Here is a 20,793-nt window from a genome sequence, read left to right as displayed (position 1 = left end):
TGTCAGACATCTCCACCATGACCCACCCGTCTTGGGTTGCCCTGCTGGCATGGTTTAGTTTCATCGAGTTAGACAAGGCTGTGGTCCTAGTGTGATTAGATTGACTAGATTTCTGTGAGTATGGTTTCAGTGTGTCTGCCCTCTGATGCCCTCTTGCAACACCTACCATTTTACTTGGGTTTCTCTTACCTTGGGCATGGGGTATCTCTTCACGGCTGCTCCAGCAAAGCACAGCCAGCTTCAGAATATTCCATTGTTTATAGAAGGTAAGAAAGTCAAACAGACTTTTCTGTAATAAACTTGATCTATTCATACCATCACTCCTTTCAAATGGTTTAGTCTTATTCAGTTATGTTACCATGAAATAGTCTTCTGACCATTTAATTAAAGAATCTAAGATAGCACATAATTACAATGGTGTGATCACTCAAGTAGAGCCAGACATCTTGGAGTGTTAAGTCAAGTGGACCTTAGGAAGCATTCCTACGAACAAAGCTAGTGAAGATGATGGAATTCCAGCTGAGCTACTGCAAATCCTAAAAGATGATGCTATGAAAGTGCTGCACTCAGTATGCCAGCAAATTTGGAATATTCAGCAGTGGCCACAGGACTGGAAACAGTTAGGTTTCATTACAGTCCCAAAGAAGGGCAATGCCAAAGAATGTTCAAACTATCATACAATTGCACTCATTTCACATGTTAGCCAAGTAATGCTCAAAATTCTCCAAGCTAACCTTCAACAGTACATGAACCATGAAATCCCAGATGTTCAAGCTGGATTTGGAAGTCAAAGGAACCAGAGATCAAATTGCCAACATCTGTTGGATCATAGAAAAAGCAAGAGAGATCCACAAAAAAATCTACTTCTGTTTCCTTGACTACACTAAAGTTTTTGATGGTGCGGATCACAACAAACTGAAGAAAATTCCTGAAGAGATAGGAATACCAGACCACCTTACGTGCTTCCTGCAAAACCTTTATGCAGGTCAAGTAACAACAGTTAGAAATGGACATGGAACAACGAACTGTTTCCAAACTGGAAAAGGAATACATCAAGGCTATATACTGTCACCCTGTTTATTCAACTTAAATGCAGAGTACATCATGAGAAATGCCAGGCTGGATGAGTTACAAGCTGGAATCAAGACTGCCAGGAGAAATATCAATAACCTCAGATATGCACATAACACCACCCTAATGGCAGAAAGTGAAGAGGAACTAAAGAGCCTCCTGATGAAGGTGAAAGAGGAGAGTGAAAAAGTTGGCTTAAAACTCAACATTCAAAAAACAAAGTTCATGGCATATGGCCCAATCACTTCATGGCAAACAGATGGGGAAACAATGGAAACAGTGAGAGACTTTATTTTGGGGGGCTCCAAAATCACTGCAGATGGTGACTGCAGCCATGAAATTAAGACACTTGCTGCTTGGAAGAAAAGCTATGACCACCCTAGACAGCATATTGAAAAGCAGAGACATTCCTTTGCCAACAAAGGTCAGTCTAGTCAAAGCTATGGCTTTTCCACTTGTCGTGTATGGGTGTGAGAGTTGGCCCATAAAGAAGGCTGAGAGCCAAAGAATTGATGCTTTTGAACTGTGGTGTTGGAGAAGACTCTTGAGAGTCTCTTGGACTGTAAGGAGATCCAACCAGTCCATCCTAAAGGAAATCAGTCCCGATTATTCATTGGAAGGACTGATGCTGAAGTTCCAATATTTTGGCCACCTGATGCAAAGAATTGACTCATTAGAAAAGACCTTGATGCTGGGAAAGACTGAAGGCAGAAGGAGAAGGGGACGACAGAGGATGAGATGGTTGGATAGCATCACAAAATCAATGGACATGAGTTTGGGCAAGCTCCAGGAGATGGTAAAGGACAGAGAGGCCTGGCGTGATGCAGTCCACCGGGTCTCAAGGAGTTGGACATGACTGAGATACTGAAAAACAACGAAAGAGAGCAAAGATTCATCAGGCGGTTGCTATCATAGTATTTTTAAGGAAATGGCACTCTCCTCTGCACTCTTCGTAACTTTCCATGATCAACTGTCTACTACCCTGTGTGCCTGGGAGGATGGCTAGGGACTAATGGCCATACCTGAATAGAATCATAACTTGACCTTGTGTTTTCCAAACACCCAACAGAAGTTTTGGTGTACAGAAACATCCTTTTCTCTTTTTTACTCTTTTCCCTAATATTTTTGACTCCTTACTTTTTCTTACATTTTTAGAAAATTTATTCACTTTAATGTAAACAATTAGGCAGCAACTAATAGTCCTCACTCTTCTCCAAATTTTCCTTTATGAATTTTTTTGCCAATACCACAGGAATTGAAATTTCTCATTCACAAATAACAAACTAGCAAAAAACCTCTGACAAAGAGGTTTTGCTGCTTCATACTGAGAATGGGTCAGCAACTACCCTGGGATCAAAAGCCCCTCACAGAATTTTTTCTCTCCTTTGGTGGTGGTGAAGTCGCTCAGTTGTGTCCGACTCTTTGCGACCCCGTGGGCTGTAACTTACTAGGCTTCTCTGTCCATGGGATTCTCCAGGCAAGAATACTGGATCCTTCTCCAGGGGATCTTCCTGACCCAGGGATCGAACCTGGGTCTCCCGCATTGCAGGCAGACGTTTTAACCTCTGAGCCACCAGGGAAGCAAGTGCACTTGCCATACATAGCCTTAGGTCTGAAAGACAATTCTATTCATGACACCAACTTTTAACATCTACAAAGGATCAGGTAGTAGCAGGAGTCTTGGATTTTGGTAGATGATCAAGCTCATGAGGCACGGTAGCCTTCACTCAGTACCACATTTTTGGGCTTTAATAAAAGATAAATAACAGAGAACATAGTAAGCACCATGGCAGTTGAGCAGTGGTCTCTTGAAGGCCAAGAAAATCTTCTGAGTGTTCCAGAAACTCATTAATTAAGATTATGACTGAGAACTGATACTGAATTTAATAACATGGAATTTAATACTGAATTTAATAACTGAAAGGAGATCCAACCAGTCCATTCTAAAGGAGATCAGCCCTGGGATTTCTTTGGAGGGAATGATGCTGAAGCTGAAACTCCATTACTTTGGCCACCTCATGCGAAGAGTTGACTCATTGGAAAAGACTCTGATGCTGGGAGGGATTGGGGGCAGGAGGAGGAGGGGACGACTGAGGATGAGATGGCTGGATGGCATCACTGACTCGATGGACGTGAGTCTGAGGCCTGGCGTGCTACGATTCATGGGGTCGCAAAGAGTCAGACACGACTGAGTGACTGAACTGAACTGACTGGTTACTTTCACAAAAAAGTTACATTATCATGTTGGAGTAAAAGCCTGATTAGAGTAGATTAAAGGGAGCTTGAAGAGGTATTGTAATCAGCAACTGTGGTGAACACTCTCAACGAACTTTGCTATAAACAGTAACAGAGTAATGGACAGAAACTCGAGGCAAAGGTCAAGTCAAAGGACTTTGAAATAGAAAAGTTTGCTAATGGTAATGAGCCAGTAGAAAGGAAAAATGAAACATGCACGGAAGGAAAAAGCACTGCTAGAATGATGTACTTGTTTAGGCAATGAGAAGTGATTGTTGAACATGGCTAGAATACTTGGAATATTTCCACATTGTTTTTCTGTAATATTATGCTATTTATCATTAAGCTTAGGCTTCAGAATAAAGAAGTATATGCCAAAAACCCTTTGTTCCATTTTCTGTATTTTGGTTCCTTTTGAACATCTTGTTTTACAATTTCTTGCAGAAGTGCTTTAGGGTAAGTTTAACTCTGAAAAGCAGGGAAGCCTACAAATCACTTCCCTATTCCATGGCCATGAAAAAACATTTTCCAAAATTTTAATTACTCAGAGAAAACTACTAAAATCAAAACTAGTGTAAAGGATCTGTGTATAACTGATATTTTCCAGACCTATATTCAGAGAAAGAAAACAACATTATAGCTTACACAACAATGGCAATCTAATCAATAATATCTGGCTGACCTTATGGAGAAATACTGGATTTCTAGGTGTATTTAATATGAATGACACAGAAACAGTCAGATGAAGAAGGTCAATAGTTTACAAGTTGGAAGCATGTTATTCCATGTTCTGATTTTGTTGTACGCAATGTACTGATTCTGGTGATAGAGTTTTATTTATCCCATTTATTCTTGTCCTAGTTGTTGACGCCATTAATACACTTTATGGAGTCAAGCATCTGGAGGCAACCAGAGGGCTGTAGCCCAAAACACCCGTTACTAGGATGACAGAAGAGGTATTATCGGCTGAATATCTGCTCTTCCATTACAGGGCCAACCAGAAAGAAGAACACGCAAGCCATACTTTTTCAGTTCTTACTCACCAGTAGTCTTACCCGTGCCCCTGATCATATTTCTCTCAATTCTAAGCTATTTAAACACAGGCATATTTCTTAACACTGAACCCTCAAATTTAGCCTCTTTTTATTTTTCTGCCTTATCATATTTGAATAAATACAAACTGAGGATTATATTGACATTAGACTAGAGCACAAGCAATCAGGTCACAATTATCAGCATCTAGTTAAAGAATGCTTTTCACTCCAGTGTTTTCCTTGGCTTTCCCATCACCTAGCATAGTTTTGACTGCAGATGGCTACAGCAGAGTGCATTTGATCTAATCGGAAATAAGACTTTCAAGCAACTTTAAGTTACTCAGCACTGTTATAGGATCACTTTACTGGTGATGTAAGAGCAATACTTACCAACAAGTTATGTTTCTCTCATTTATTAGCAAAATCCCTAAGCTAATCACAATATATAACCACTATCTTTTCAAGATTAAAATCTTGTTTTTCTAAGTAACAATGAACTTACAGTATGGAATGCATCTGTCAAAGCAAAAATTCTGTTCAAAATTGAATGTTCTGTAATTTATATTGTCATTTCTTTTTTATTTGGCTCATGTTAGATGATTCCACAGGCCCAGCCAAGCTAATTAATCCCAGGTCACATAAGGTTAGGAAGCTTGCTGTCACACTACCATTCTTACCCAGCTACTGGGAAAAGGCAGAATGATAAAAAATGCCATGGAACATCAGGTCTTCCAAATAACCCCACTGTCATTTTCAAAATTGCTTTCAAATGCCTTCTTCAGAGCAGCAGCAAATGCCAGCGAAGACTGAGGTATTTGTTAGTGGGCAGGATAACTACCTTTCAAATAGCAGGGGGAAAAACATTACATGTTCTCTGCTGTGCAAGAGAGAAGAGCCATTGACTGTATCTATTTTGGAGATAATTTCTATCTTCTCTGAACTGGAAACTCCTGTAAGATCAGTGTGGCATTGGCTTTGACTAAATTAGGCTATTAGTGTGATAGAATTTAACAGTGTGTGAGATTATTAGCGTATTGTCACTAAAGTGGCAGCCATCACTGTCTGGCTACGGTTAAGAGAGAAAAAAGGCTGTAGCACTGGCTTTCACTGGTGATGACAGTAATTTACTCTGTCAGTGTTTAAACACTTCATGGAAATCAAAACCTGAGACAAGAACCCGGATGCCTGGTTGACTTACTTGCTTGCTCATGAATATTCAAATCTACATCTTTGAAGAAATCACTGTTCCGAGCTGGATGCTCTGAACACATTTATTATAGTGATCAAATAGAAGTTTAAATTAATTCTGTTTTCACAAGCCTTATAATTTACCTAAAAGGGTACAAGACATTGGTGTAACCCAGTGCTGGTCCACAGAGAAGTAAATTTTTTTATCTGATATCTTCAAATGCTTTCTCTACCAAACGATGGGATCTTTTATTCCATAATTAATACAATTTGTGAATACTAATATCCCTTATAAATTTTAAAAAGTTTATGCAGACAAGGATGAAAATTATTTACTTTGAAACCATAATTTAATGGGGCCAGAGAGAGGAGAGTGAAATAAAGCTATATCCCTCTGTCATCTCTTGGCCACTCATCCCGCTAGTAGAGTTATAATTTTCTCTTGAATAACAATCACTAACTGATACTTTACACAAAAATTTCTCTACTGTTTCTTTTTTCCCAGAACATTAAAAGCCAAGTGGGCAGAAATTTTGCGGTCTTCACTATTATATCTCCAGTAAACCTGGTGCGTAAGACACCCTCAATAGACATCAAATAAGTGACTGAATAAATGAATGAATGAATGAATAAATTTGGGTGCTCACAAATGGTGGAGAAACATACACTGAATAGTAAAAAGATGAATAGACTATGGTGATTTCTCTTTATACCATCAGCTTCTTTCAGTTTGACAGAGAACACTGATAGGTCTGTATATATAAGAATTATATATATGTGTGTATATATATATGTGTATATATATATATGTGTGTGTATATATATATATATATAGAGAGAGAGAGAGAGAGAGAGAACACTGATATGTCCACATATATATATATATAATCTTGAAGACATTTATAATGCAACAGAATAAATATATTCCCAATGAAAGTAAAAGGAAGATATGCAAACACAAGTGATTTAAGAAGAAAAAAGAAGATTCCATCTGAATCTATTTTCTATCCAATAAATTCGCCTCTTTTTTGACACAAAGCTTGTGAGATCTTAATGGTCCAGCCAGGGATTGAACTTGGACCCTGGTAGTAACAGCACTGAGTCCTAACCACTAAGCCACCAGGGAACTTCCTCATTTGCTTTGAAAGACACCGTGTTCTAGTAACCTTCTCCTTAATTCCCGTGGCTCAGGACCCTGGCTGATCTTTCTGATGTACCAGTCACTATAGCAGTTGTTGTCCCCTGGCTTCTGGAAGTTATAAACCCGTACCTCCTCTCTACTGCTTTGGGGTCCCAGCTTCTCTATGGCTGTAACATCAAGCTCTGTGATCACCTGTCCTACCTTCAGTGCCGGCCTACAAAAGAAAGCTACCACTGAACAAAATGGTACCAGTATCACTTTCACCAATGTGTTTCTGAGGGTTTTGGTGAATGAATGTAACCTTTGGGCATTCTTGCAGAACATAACCCTCTGGTGGTTGGTGTGGTCTCACCTAATATCTTGCTTCCTACAAGACCACTTTTCTGAACCATTTTGATCCCTTCTTGTACTGCATGCTAAGCAAACTCAGGTATTTCCACTTTGCTCAGTGCGGACAATTATTTTCTCCAGGTTTCTAAGAGATACCCTCGCAGTGAACTTGTCCCAAACTCTGAGTCTTTGCCAGGATGTTAAACTCCATGTTTGAGAGTGGCCCCATGTTTATGAACTCTTGTTTAATTAGTCCCAAGCTCTAGATTTCCATTCCTACCACCCTAAAACAAGCACCATTGAAATCCAATCCCAGGAATGCTAGTCATACATACTAGCTTAATTCTTATCTCTTTGGGGTGCACATGACCAACGGCTGACATTATTAATTAGTATCAAACCCTGCTCATTCTTGTGTTTCCAATTTCTGTTTTCCACTTACCTATCTATATATATTCCTTCTACTCCTGATCTGGTCTGACTATAGTACTGTAAAGCACTGCAAACTAAAGAAGAAAGGTGGAAGAATTCATGCTCTATTTTCAATAACCAGGCGATAAGTAAATTTGCTAAGGGACTTTCAGGCTTTGAATGGGAAACCCACTGCATATATTAATACCCCGATACTGCTTAGAGTGGATAGAGTTACTGTTTATTTTCTTTTGAAAAGGAGGCTTCATCAAATGGAAATATAGAAAGCTGATATAGTATTTTGAAATGTTCACTTCAATTATTTATCTATTAAGAAAATCCTTACCCTTCTGTATATAAAATACAAATGAAATATCTTTAGGAAGAAACAAGATGTTTAGAGGTAAAGCAGCCATGAACTAGAAAAGCCAATAAATGGGAATTTTCTGTTAATAGTATTTCAACAAAACACTACTGAAAATTGACTGCTGAATTTTTTCTTTAGTACTAATTTGCATTTGAGTTGCAAACACCCATTACAATTAATCGGAATATTGTTAGAAAACTACATAGGTTTTGGAGAATTAAAAGAGAACTCTATATCTTTTGAAACACTCATGACTTCCCTTTACATTTGGAAATCAGTTCAGTTCATTTCAGTCGCTCAGTTGTGTCTGACTCCTTGCGACCCCATGAATCGCAGCATGCCAGGCCTCCCTGTTCATCACCATCTCCCGGGGATCACTCAGACTCACGTCCATCGAGTCAGGGATGCCATTCAGCCATCTCATCCTCTGTCGTCCCCTTTTCCTCCTGCCCCCAATCCCTCCCAGAATCACAGTCTTTTCCAATGAATCAACTCTTCGCATGAGGTAGCCAAAGTACTGGAGTTTCAGCTTTAGCATCATTCCTTCCAAAGAAATCCCAGGGTTGATCTATTTCAGAATGGACCGGCTGTATCTCCTTGCAGTCCAAGGGACTCTCAAGAGTCTTCTCCAACACCACAGTTCAAAAGCATCAATTCTTTGGCGCTCAGCTTTCTTCACAGTCCAACTCTCACATCCATACATGACCACTGGGAAAACCATAGCCTTGAGTGGATGGACCTTCGTCGGCAAAGTAATGTCTCTGCTTTCGAAAATGCTATCAAGGTTGGTCATAACTTTTCTTCCAAGGAGTAAGTGTCTTTTAATTTCATGGCTGCAGTCACCATCTGCAGTGATTTTGGAGTCCCAAAAAATAAACTCTGACACTGTTTCCACTGTTTCCCCATCTATTTCCCATGGAGTGATGGGACCGGATGCCATGGTCTTAGTTTTCTGAATGTTGAGCTTTAAGCCAACTTTTTCGCTCTCCTCTTTCACCTTCATCAAGAGGCTTTTTAGTTCCTCTTCACTTTCTGCCATAAGGGTGGTGTCATCTGCATATCTGAGGTTATTGATATTTCTCCTGGCAATCTTGATTCTAGCCTGTGTTTCTTCCAGTCCAGAGTTTCTCATGATGTACTCTGCATATAAGTTAAATAAGCAGGGTGACAATATACAGCCTTGACGTACTCCTTTTCCTATTTGGAACCAGTCTGTTGTTCCATGTCCAGTTCTAACTGTTGCTTCCTGACCTGCATACAGATTTCTCAAGAGGCAGGTTAGGTGGTGTGGTATTCCCATCTCTTTCAGAATTTTCCACAGATTATTGTGATCCACACAGTCAAAGGCTTTGGCATAGTCAATAAAGCAGAAATAGATGTTTTTCTGGAACTCTCTTGCTTTTTCCATGATCCAGCGGATGTTGGCAATTTGATCTCTGGTTCCTCTGCCTTTTCTACAATCAGCTTGAACATCAGGGAGTTCACGGTTCACGTATTGCTGAAGCCTGGCTTGGAAAGTTTTGAGGATTACTTTACTAGCATGTGAGATGACTGCAATTGTGTGGTAGTTTGAGCATTCTATGGCATTGCCTTTCTGTGTGATTGGAATGAAAACTGACCTTTTCCAGTCCTTGATATATTGTATAATGGGTTTCCTAGGTGGCTCAGTGGTAAAAAAAAAATCCACTTGCCAATGGAGGAGCCACAGGAGACACGGTTCAATCCTTGGGCCAGGAAGATCCCCTGGAGGAGGAAATGGCAATCCACTCCAGTATTTTTGCCTGGGTAATCTCATAGGTCAGAGGAACCTGGCAGGCTACAGCCCATGGGTTCCCAAAAAGAGTAGGACATAACTTAGCAACTAACACCAACATTGTAAAATACTTTTTAACTAAATGTGTGATAATTTGTTTATTTTTTAACTGGAGGAAAATTTCTTTACAAACTAAACAGCTAATTTTCTACTTCAGAATACTAAATCAGGGAATTCTAACATGTATACTGTCATGTAAGAATTGAATCGCCAGTCCATGTCTGACGTAGGGTGCAGCTTGCTTGGGGCTGGTGCATGGGGATGACCCAGAGAGATGTTGTGGGGAGGGAGGTGGGAGGGGGGTTCATGTTTGGGAACGCATGTAAGAATTAAAGATTTTAAAATTAAAAAAAAAATAAAAAAATTAAAAAAAAAAAAAGAATACTAAATCACTTCTTCTGATTTCCCTCCTGCGTTTTTTAAAAGGCAACGTAAACCGGTGCCCTAGTGATGACAAGGTTGATGCTTCCTGTGTTTATAACAGATGCTCTTATTAACATCACTCATCACCTCAAATAACAAGCACAAAAAACATTACACAAAAGACAAAATGAAAATTAGAAAAATGCAAAACATGAGATTTATGAAATACATACATACATACAAAACCTTACTGCCAGCTAACCCTGAGTGATGATACCAGTTACCCAGTGCAGACTATAGACACTCAACCTTTAGTATTTTCGCTTGTCAAAAATGTGTTATTGTTCTTTTATGAAAATCTTGTTCTATGTGTGCTACTTTTTTAGGTCAGTAGCTGACTGGTTTTATATAAATAGGTTTAAAATGTTTTATATTAAATGTTTGTTGATCTCTTACAGAGGTACTTAATTAAATTGATGGGTCAAATTAAAAATACATAATTTATTATCATCACTATGTTATATGAATGAGAGGGATTTATTATTTAATTCATGATCCATAAATTATTCCTGAAAGCTTTTTCTAAGTTTATTTTCAGAGGAGATGAGGGTTGACAAGGTTGTTCAGTTGATAAAATAATATACTTATTATAGCTACAGTAGCTACAATTGACTTATAATCTTTCCTTATTAATTAAAATATTTTCAAATTTAGCATCATTACTCAGATGAATGGTATGACCCTTTTATAAAGTGTGACTTTAAATAAAGGGTCATACCATTCATCTGAGTAATGATGCTAAATTTGAAAATATTTTAATTAATAAGACATATTTTCCCTAAAACAAACTGGAAGCTCTATCTGTTCTTCTAGTTTTGTGTTTCACTCATAATTTATCAAATGGGAAGTAAGATTAAAACCCACAGCTTTCAATCACTAAAATGCATCACTAAATTAAAAACAAGAAAGTAGGTCAGTGAATGCTTTCCTACTGTGTAAATATGTGGAAGAAAAATTTAGCATGCATTGACTCCATCTAGCATATCAATAAGTAATCTCTACTTGTATAGGTGCCCCCAAATATTTCATATATTTATGTTATCATGCTTTAATTTTGTGTGTATAACAGCTATCTTCCAAAGAATAAGAAAAAGAGGCTCTCCGGTAATCTGAATTTTAATACTTCGTGTTCTGTTTATTGATAACTCTGAAATGTAAACCTGTATTCTAACAGAACAAATGCATTACTTATTAATTTGTTATTTCTCAAACAAAGAAATTTTGAGAAAAAAAAAACATGACTCTTAATAACTCAAGATAGTCCTAGGCAAACATGGATTTATAGTCACTTTAATTATGAAACACCTGTTGACACTTTATCAGTATATCCATTTCTAAATTCACAGCTGCTAATTGCCTTCCCTTTGCATTCCTGATTCCTGCTGTAGGGTCAAGTTTAGGCAAAATAGAACTGAACCAAGGAACAGTCTCCACCCAGCCTGCATAGTTTCAACCTCAGTTCTTCTACTTACAAGCTGCACAGTCTTGGGCAATGTAGTTCAACTCAACACTTTATTCCTCTGTTTGTAAAACAGGACCAAAGATTTCAGTAAATATTTCATAATTTGTGATGGCTTAGTTACTAGCTATAAAATATATAAAACAGTGCCTATGCGTGCATGTTAAGTTGCTTCAGTCGTGTTTGACTCCTTGTGACTCTGTGGACTGTAGCCCACCAGGCTCCTCTGTCCACAGAATTCTCTAGGCAAGAATACTGGAGTTAGTATTGCCTCCTCCAGAGGATCTTCCCAGTCCAGGGATCGAACCCACATTTCTTATGTTTCCTGCTTTGGCAGGTGGGTTCTTCACCACTAGTACCACCCAGGAAGCCCAAAACAGTGCCTACCACGTAGTAAATTATTAATTATTAAAAAGTACTATTATGTGCTGAATTATAGTAGGTTATCAATATAAAAAGCAGTGGAAAACAGACTAAATCACATTTTCTAAATGTTTTATCTTATTTGTTCCTAACCAAAAGAACTAAATATGTGATAAGTACATACAGTGAAGAACGAGGTTTGGGTGAGTAGATGTGAGGTAGTCCTGATTTGTCTTAAGCTCATATTCCTATATTTTTCTGAGTGTGTTGAATGACAAATTAAATAATGACTCAAAAACAAGTCTTAGATTTACCAAAAAAATGAGATATTTTCAATGTACACTTTGCCCCACACATGTACAGCTGCCACAAATATCAATATCACTGACCAGAATGGTACATAGTGCATTTGTTATCAAGAATGAACTTGCACTGACACATGATAACCACTCAAAGTCCATAATATACCTTGGATCTCATTCTTGGTGTTGCACATTTTATGCATTAATTTGCATGCTAAATTGCTTCAGTCATGTCTGACTCTTTGCAATCTTATGGACCATAGTTCTCCAGGCTTGTATGTCCACGGGCTTCTCCAGGCAAGAATACTGGAGTGGGTATCCATTCCCTTCTCCAGAGGATCTTCCCAACCCAAGGACTGAACCAGCATCTCTTACCGGTCTCCTGCGCTGCAGGTGGACTCTTTACCATCTCAGCCACCAGGGAAGCCTCACATTCTATGGATTTGGACAAACACATAATCACATATGGGTTTCCCCGGTGACTTGCACTGTAAAGAATCTTCCCGCAATGCAGGAGATGCAGGAGACAAAGGCTCAGTCCCTGGGTCAGGAAGAGCCCCTGGAGGAGGAAATGGCAACCTACTCCAGTATTCTTGTCTGGGGAATCCTATGGAGCCTGAGGGACTACAGTCCATGGGGTCACAAAGAGACAGACATGACTGAACGACTAATGCTTTCACTTTCACATAATCAGATATATCCATTATAACATCATGCAGAGTGTTTTCATTTTCCCAATAATCCTCTGTGATCTGCCAGTCATCTCTTTTCCCTCCTTCCCCTATAACCGCTGATCTTTTTCTTGCCTGGAAGATCATGTACTTAAAGGAATTGTTCCATTTCATCTAGGTTACCAAATTTGTAAGCATAAAGTAGCCCATATTACTCTTTTAGAATCCTATTAATTTCCTTGAGATCTATTGTGATGTTCTTCTCCCATTCATTACTGATATTAGAACTTTGGGCTTTTCTCATTTTTTTTTTCTCTTAGCCTGGGTTAGAGGCTTATTGATATTATTGATCTTTTCTAAGAAACAGCTTTTGGTTTTATTGATTTTCTTCATTAATTTCCTATTTGCAAATTTCATTTATTTCAGCTCTAATTCTCATTCTTTTACATTTCTACATACTTTGTATTTACCTTGCCCTAATGTTTAAAGATTACTAAGGTGGAAACTTCCTAGGACTGGGTCCCTCTGGAATTTTTAACTCTCAGAATTGACTGCACTAAGCCTCCAGAAATTCATCAATTCCAGTTCAGGATTTCCTACTGAAGCGCTGAGCCCATGGTAGTTTCTCCTTGAGACTCCCTATATTCACTTGTTTCTCCAATCTTGGGGGCTGTGGTTTTCCTTGCGCTCTCACCTCTCTTACAGATCCAATAAGTTATTATATCTTTAGTCTGTTTAGCTTTTTACTTATTGTTAGGATGGAGGGGTGCCTTCTAAGCTCCTTATGTGCAAAATTAGAAGCTGAGAGTGTTTCTCAACAGATTTTTATCTACCTAACGACAGCAGTGTCAGTTCCAACATTCTTTCCACTGAAACCTTGGATATGATAGCTCAACAAGCTTACATCTTGCAGATAGTAAAGATGTGTGAATTTTTAACTTGTGTGACTTTAATCTGTCCCAATTTTAGAGCAAAGAGATTACCATATGGTCTGCTGGTGCCAGTGGAGTAGGTATTTGCCTTTTGGACATGATATTATGTCCCCTACACATTTTAAAGCCTTATAATTCAGTAAAATGAGGACATAGATAAGTCACCTAGCATTTGGCAAACACACGCACCGATACCAGTCATAAGTTAGTGACACGAAATCAGGCATCATGACAATCTGGCTTCCAGAAGTGGACATATCAGAGGTACATGACAATCTGGATTCCAGAAGTGGACATATCAGAGGTACTATGTGAAGTTTGTGTCCGCTGCTCACTGTCTGCAGAGTCTGTCCCCACTGAGGGCAGCAGACCTGAGTGGGCAGCAGACCTGCCTTCAGCTATCTCTCTTCTATTTCACTGTCTCCACCTGTGTGGACTCCCAGTTTGTTTTTAGCCCACCTAGTTGGCATCCCACTCCAGCACTCTTGCCTGGAAAGTCCCATGGATGGAGGAGCCTGGTGGGCTGCACTCCATGGGGTCGCTAAGAGTCGGACATGACTGAGCGACTTCACTTCCACTTTTCACTTTCATGCATTGGAGAAGGAAATGGCAGCCCACTCCAGTGTTCTTGCCTGGAGAATCCCAGGGACGGGGGAGCCTGGCGGGCTGCCGTCTATGGGGTCGCACAGGGTCGGACACGACTGAAGCGACTTAGCAGCAGCAGCAGCAGCAGATATTCTTTAGGCTATTCAATATACTTTCATTATGCTGTCTGCAACTAAAATCCCTGATACTCCAGATTTTTATTCCACATGTGTTTTTTTTTTTTTTTCTTAAATGACCTTTTGAGAAAGCAAGAAAGGAACAAATGGAGAATATAGTATTTTAAGACAAATGTGTCTATTTTCACAAGTGGCAACTATTTGTATCCTTATCCCTCTCACACACATATAACACATGTTCACCTCTGAACAAAAGTATACAATTATTCCATTCATTCACCATCTGCAACTGTAATCACTCAGTTCTCAGAAAATGCATACACTAAGATTATAAATTCTAAGTAATCATTGTTAAAACCTAAAATACATTCTAGAAAACAAACTTGCACTCATGAAATCAAATAAATACATGAAGAGGTTTTATACATTTTCTGCCATATTTATATTCATGTTCTCTGAAAATGTGCTATGATATTTAATTTTTTTACAACCTTAGCTTTAAAAATTCCAGTTACCTAGTAAGGACAATTTTTAAAAACCTAGTAATTCAAATGATATTGCCATCAGCTGTGCTATGCTTATGACACTAAGATTTATAGCAAAAACTACATGAAAATGAAAAATAAAGACAACTGAAAGTTTCAAAAGAACTTATCTAAGAAGGAATATATTTGATCTAACTCCCCTTAAATTTCATAGCCTCAGTTAACAGTCTATACAGTTCCTTCTTTGAGGCCTCATATACAATGGTGTGCTGTCATAAGAAGTTTTTCTATACATTTTGTATTTCACACGTTAAATTAGGCATCTGTTGTACACTCTCCTCCCCCAAGATATGTCTGAAGTCACAAAGTTATAGTTAATACATTTTATAATATTCTTACATTTTATTTTCCATGATTCTTGGCCCAAGTTCACTCCACATTCAGAAAAGCTCTCTTCATTCATTTTTCACTTTTGAAAAATAGCTTCTGGAGGAAAGTGACTTGAGGCCGTAAAAAGCTTATGAACTAAACGTGAGTTAAATTTGAACTGGGCCTTTGATTTCCTGAATTCAGATTCTTTTTCACAGCTCAAGGAGATTCAATTAACCTAACTTTCAGAATCTAATTACGTTCATTGTTTCAAGTTAACACTCTCTTTTCTTTCATTCATTAAACATTTGCTAAATTCCCATAATAGAATGTCTTCAGAATTCAAAGAAACATGCTGTTGGAAATGGTTTATCTTCTCCATAAGTTTCAAGTTTATACACCTCAGTGTTTTCCCAATGTGGTTTTGTTGGCTTATTGTTTCTTCTTTATTAGTTCATTACCATTGATGGGTTTGGTCACATTTCATACATCCCAACTTCCTTCTCAAAGCATATTAAACCTTCATTCGTAAATAACTGAATTAGATAACACCTCTAAGCAAAACACAGATGTCAAGGTGGTAGATTCAACATATTAGAGTTGGAAAGGAATGTAGATGCAAAGTCAGTCATCTCATATAAGGAAAAAGGAAACAACACAAAAATAATTTAAAATTTTATAAAAGACCTGGAGTACAGTGACAATTATTGATAGGTGATGAGGATGCAGGCTTCTTGGCATTTGTGCCAATATTCTCACTATATAAACTACTACTTTCGGTACAATGATCACTAATGCCACTTTTGTTATATTTGCTTTTTATACTACAACATAATTTAAAACTATGTTTTAAATCTAAAAGAGATATTGTATTATACTGTTGGTTCTTCTAAGCGTGCCAGGTCATCATTCTTTATTATTTTTTTATCAGGTTATTTCTTCTAATAGTAAGGTACTTCAAGGCAATTAAATTTAGAAGCCAGATGTCAGGAAAATATTTAATCTCACATGAAAAGAATTCTGATTAAGAAGCTTAAGAAATGCTGAAAGATTAATGCATCATCAAAGAGGATCAAAAGATAGGTAATTCTTAATTTTTGATAGCTTAATTTAAATTTCCTAAAAAAACTACAAAAGTACTAAACAACTTCATAATTTCTGTATGAATGAATTCTATCATCTTTGAAATTCCAATAGTCTTTTACTTTCTAAATCTTTTTTCCCCCTTGTCCTATTATAGTACTGTACTCTGGGGATGAGGCTATTCCCTTTCCCAGTTACCAATATGCTGAACATTTCCAAAGTACAAGAGAAAAATAATCAAATATTATTTGACAAGGCAACGTTTTTCAGTGGAAAATGTACAATTATTAGAAGTCAATGAAGTAAATTTTTGATCTAACTCCACAAAGACCATACTATTAGTTCTAAAAAGCTTTATTTGTCTATGTAATCATCTATAAAATTTAAAAACTACAGTAGTTTCCCCTAACTCATGGGGTTGTTTTAAGGGTAAACTGAAGTGATAAAAGTACCACAACCACAACGGTGGTGGTTTAGTTGCTAAGTCGTGTCCAACTCTTGCAACCCCATGGACTGTAGCCCACCAGGCTCCTCTGTCCATGGGATTCTCCAGGCAAGAATACTGAAGCGGGTTACTATTTCCTTCTCTAGGAGATCTTTCCTACCCCGGAATTGAACCAGGGTCTTCTTGCATTGCAGGCAGATTCTTTACAGACAACCACAATAGCTATTTATTAATCTCTTACCATTCGTGGCAGAGTCAAATGCTATACTTTCAAGGAAAGGCAGGACATGCATTCCCTCTGCCCAACAGGTAAATCAAATAAACAAGCCTGGAGCTAATGGAAAATTATGTACTGACATGGGAAAGAAAAGAAAAAAAAAATGAAATTTTACTTAAGCCTAGCCTCTGCTGTGAATAGCTGGTGATACCTAAAAGTGTATTTTGTATAAATGAACAAAGTGTCTATTGTAAAAACAATAATACTTATTGAGATTACAATTTGTTTTATAACCCAAACAGATCTAAGATATTATGAATCTATGCTACACGCTATGTGAAGAGAGTTCGAAGTATCAACAACCTTCACTTTTTGTTCATTTCAGAATATAGTAAGTTTACATTAGTTGAAAATTGAGGAGTGTTAAAAGAGATAATTTTCAAGAGTAAATAGAATAAAAGTGCTAAAAATGGAAAATAACTGCATGACTTTGAGATCGAAGAGAACAAAAGAGAACATGCTTTTAAGTGGAGAAATAAAAGTCTAAAAATTATACAGCTTCCTTTTAAGTGTCAGTCACAGGCACTATCAGCTAAAAAATTAATTTTAACATTACTGACCCTTCAGATACTTAGGAGAAGTCAAATGACTTTCAGAGCACAGAAGTGAGAAACTGGTAATCAACAATTTAATATATATTCAAATGAACATTATAATAAGAGAAAAATTTATGAAAGGGAATTTATAATAGCTTAAGAATTGTTGGTAGATTCTTAGGATAACTTCAATTCTGTAATTACAAAAGAAAAGGACCTATAGGGTCTTTAGGTGATTTCTGATTATAGTCTTTTGCTTTAAAGCAAGAGATGACTAAGAACTTTGCTTAGGTTAACCTTTACAGAATTAGAGGATTCTGACTTATCCTAAATTGCTAATCTTTAACTTTCTAGGGAATGATGAGGGTTCTCCAGTATTTTCTACTATGCATGAATGTATCACCTACATAGAACTGGGGGTCCTTTAACTTTTTTCTCCACTTGGTCATAACATAGATCTTGCTGTTACTGTTTTTTTTCATTTGCTTGTGTGTATGTGTGCCCTCCACATGCTGAATATAATAATTAAAATCACCAGGATATAGTATATTGAAATGAACATTTCATCTTTTAAAAATCCTATCTAATCTCTTTTCTGTCCCTATGTAGTAGAAACATATAGCCTACAGAATACAAAACAGATTTGGTAAACTTTCAAACTATAATGCTAGCATTTTACAGAATTTAAAAGAAAAATGTGAATCCTATAAAGTTAAATTGCTTGGCTATTTTTAAATAACTTGATCTAACTGACATTTATGGAATTCTCCACCCAACAATAGCAGAATACATATTTTTCTCAAGAATAATGACTCATTGGCCAATATATACACACTCTGGGTTAAAAGACAAACTCTAACATATCTGAAATGATAGATATCAAATAAATAAACTAGAAGTAAATAATGGAAATGAAGCAAGATAACCCTTATATATTTAGAATTTAAGTAGGACATCTCTAAAGATCTTAAAAAGATCCTCAATAAAAATTAATGATAAATGAGGATAGTCTCTGTTCACAGACTGGAAAACTCACTATAACTAAGATGTCACGTGTTCAAAGTTTAATATATGGATTCAATGTCATCCCAATCTAAGCTCCAGCAAGGGATTTTCATAATATTGATAAACTGATTCTAAAGTTTATATGGAAAGCTAAAAGATGAAAATCAACAACATGTTACTAAAGAAGAAGATTGGAAGACTCACATTGCCTGATTTCAAGATTTAGTAGAAGGGTATATATTTAAGAAGTGTAATATTAGTGAATAAACAAACCTGTGAATCAACAGAAGTGTCACTACCAAACTCAAGATTTACTATAAAGCTACAGTAAACAAGACAGTGTGGTACTGTGAAAGAACAGACATATGGATCAATGGAACAGAAAAGGGAGCCCAAAAATAGATCCATGCAAATAAAGACAACTGATTTTTTAACCAAAAAAAAGGCAATTCCATGCAGAAAGGCTCATCTTTTTGACAAATGGTTTAGAACAAATGGATGTCCATAACAAACACTATCAAGCAATAACTTGTAGAAAATATATGCAAAATACAAATATGATAAAGAACATGCATCCAAGCTATGCAAAGACATCTGAAAGCTCAACAATAAGGAAACAATCTGCTGGGGAAAAAATGAGTAAACTATCTGAAGAGACAACTCACTAGAGAAGATACACAGATGCAACTAAGAACACGACAGATGCTCCATATCATTCATTATTGAAGAACATACATTTAACAACTAGAAACCACTACACACCAATTATATGCAGAGTACATCGTGGGAAACGCTGGGCTGGAAGAGGCACAAGCTGGAATCAAGATTGCCGGGAGAAATATCAATAACCTCAGATATGCAGATGACACCACCCTTATGGCAGAAAGGGAAGAGGAACTAAAAAGCCTTTTGATGAAAGTGAAAGAGGAGAGCGAAAAACATTCAGAAAACGAAGATCATGGCATCTGGTCCCATCACTTCATGGGAAATAGATGGGGAAACAGTGGAAACAGTGTCAGACTTTATTTTGGGGGGCTCCAAAATCACTGCAGCCATGACATTAAAAGACGCTTACTCCTTGGAAGAAAAGTTATGACCAACCTAGATAGTGTATTGAAAAGCAGAGACATTACTTTGCCAACAAATGTTCATCTAGTCAAGGCTACGGTTTTTCCTGTGGTCATGTATGGATGTGAGAGTTGGACTGTGCAGAAAGCTGAATGCTGAAGAATTGATACTTTTGAACTGTGGTGGTGTAGAAGACTCTTGAGAGTCCCTTGGACTGCAAGGAGATCCAACCAGTCCATTCTGAAGGAGGTCAGCCCTGGGATTTCTTTGGAAGGAATGATGCTAAAGCTGAAACTCCAATACTTTGGCCACCTCATGCGAAGAGTTGACTCATTAGAAAAGACTCTGATGCTGAGAGGGATTGGGGGCAGGAGGAGAAGGGGACGGCAGAGGATGAGATGGCTGGATGACATCACTGACTTGATGGACGTGAGTCTGAGTGAACTCCGGGAGTTGGTGATGGACAGAAAGGACTGGTGTGCTGTGATTCACAAGGTCGCGAAGAGTCGGACATGACTGAGCGACTGAACTGAACTGAACACACCAATTAGAACTACTAAAACAACAGCAATATTTAAACATCAATATCAAAGGCTAAAATGACAAAACTTGACAAAATAACATGTTGATGAGAATTCAGACCAGCAAAAACTCATTCCTGGTGAGATGAATGACAGCCACTTTGGAGGTCAATATGGTCGTTTCTTACAAAGCCAAACATAGTCTTACCATGCTATCCAAAAATCACATTCCTAAGTATTTATTTACCCAACTGGTTTGAAAATGTATGTACACACAAAGAAACTGCATGCAAGTAATTATAACAGCTAGTCATATTTTCTTTAAAATTCAAAGCAACCAAAATGTCCTTCAGTAGTTGAACAGACCATGTGATTGCAGATATCCATATGCATGTGTGCGTGCTAAGTCCCTTCAGTTGTGTCCAACTCTTTGCAACCCTTGGACTGTAGCCCGACAGGCTTCTCTGTCCATGGAATTCTCCAGGCAGGAATATTGGAGTGGGTTACCATTTCCTCCTCCAGGGCATCTCCCGAACCCAGGG

The sequence above is a fragment of the Capra hircus genome, chromosome 4 (assembly GCF_001704415.2).
Source record: "Capra hircus breed San Clemente chromosome 4, ASM170441v1, whole genome shotgun sequence".
Classification (NCBI taxonomy): domain Eukaryota; kingdom Metazoa; phylum Chordata; class Mammalia; order Artiodactyla; family Bovidae; genus Capra; species Capra hircus.
The sequence above is the reverse complement of the archived record's forward strand: the minus strand, read 5'-3'. Positions refer to the sequence as shown.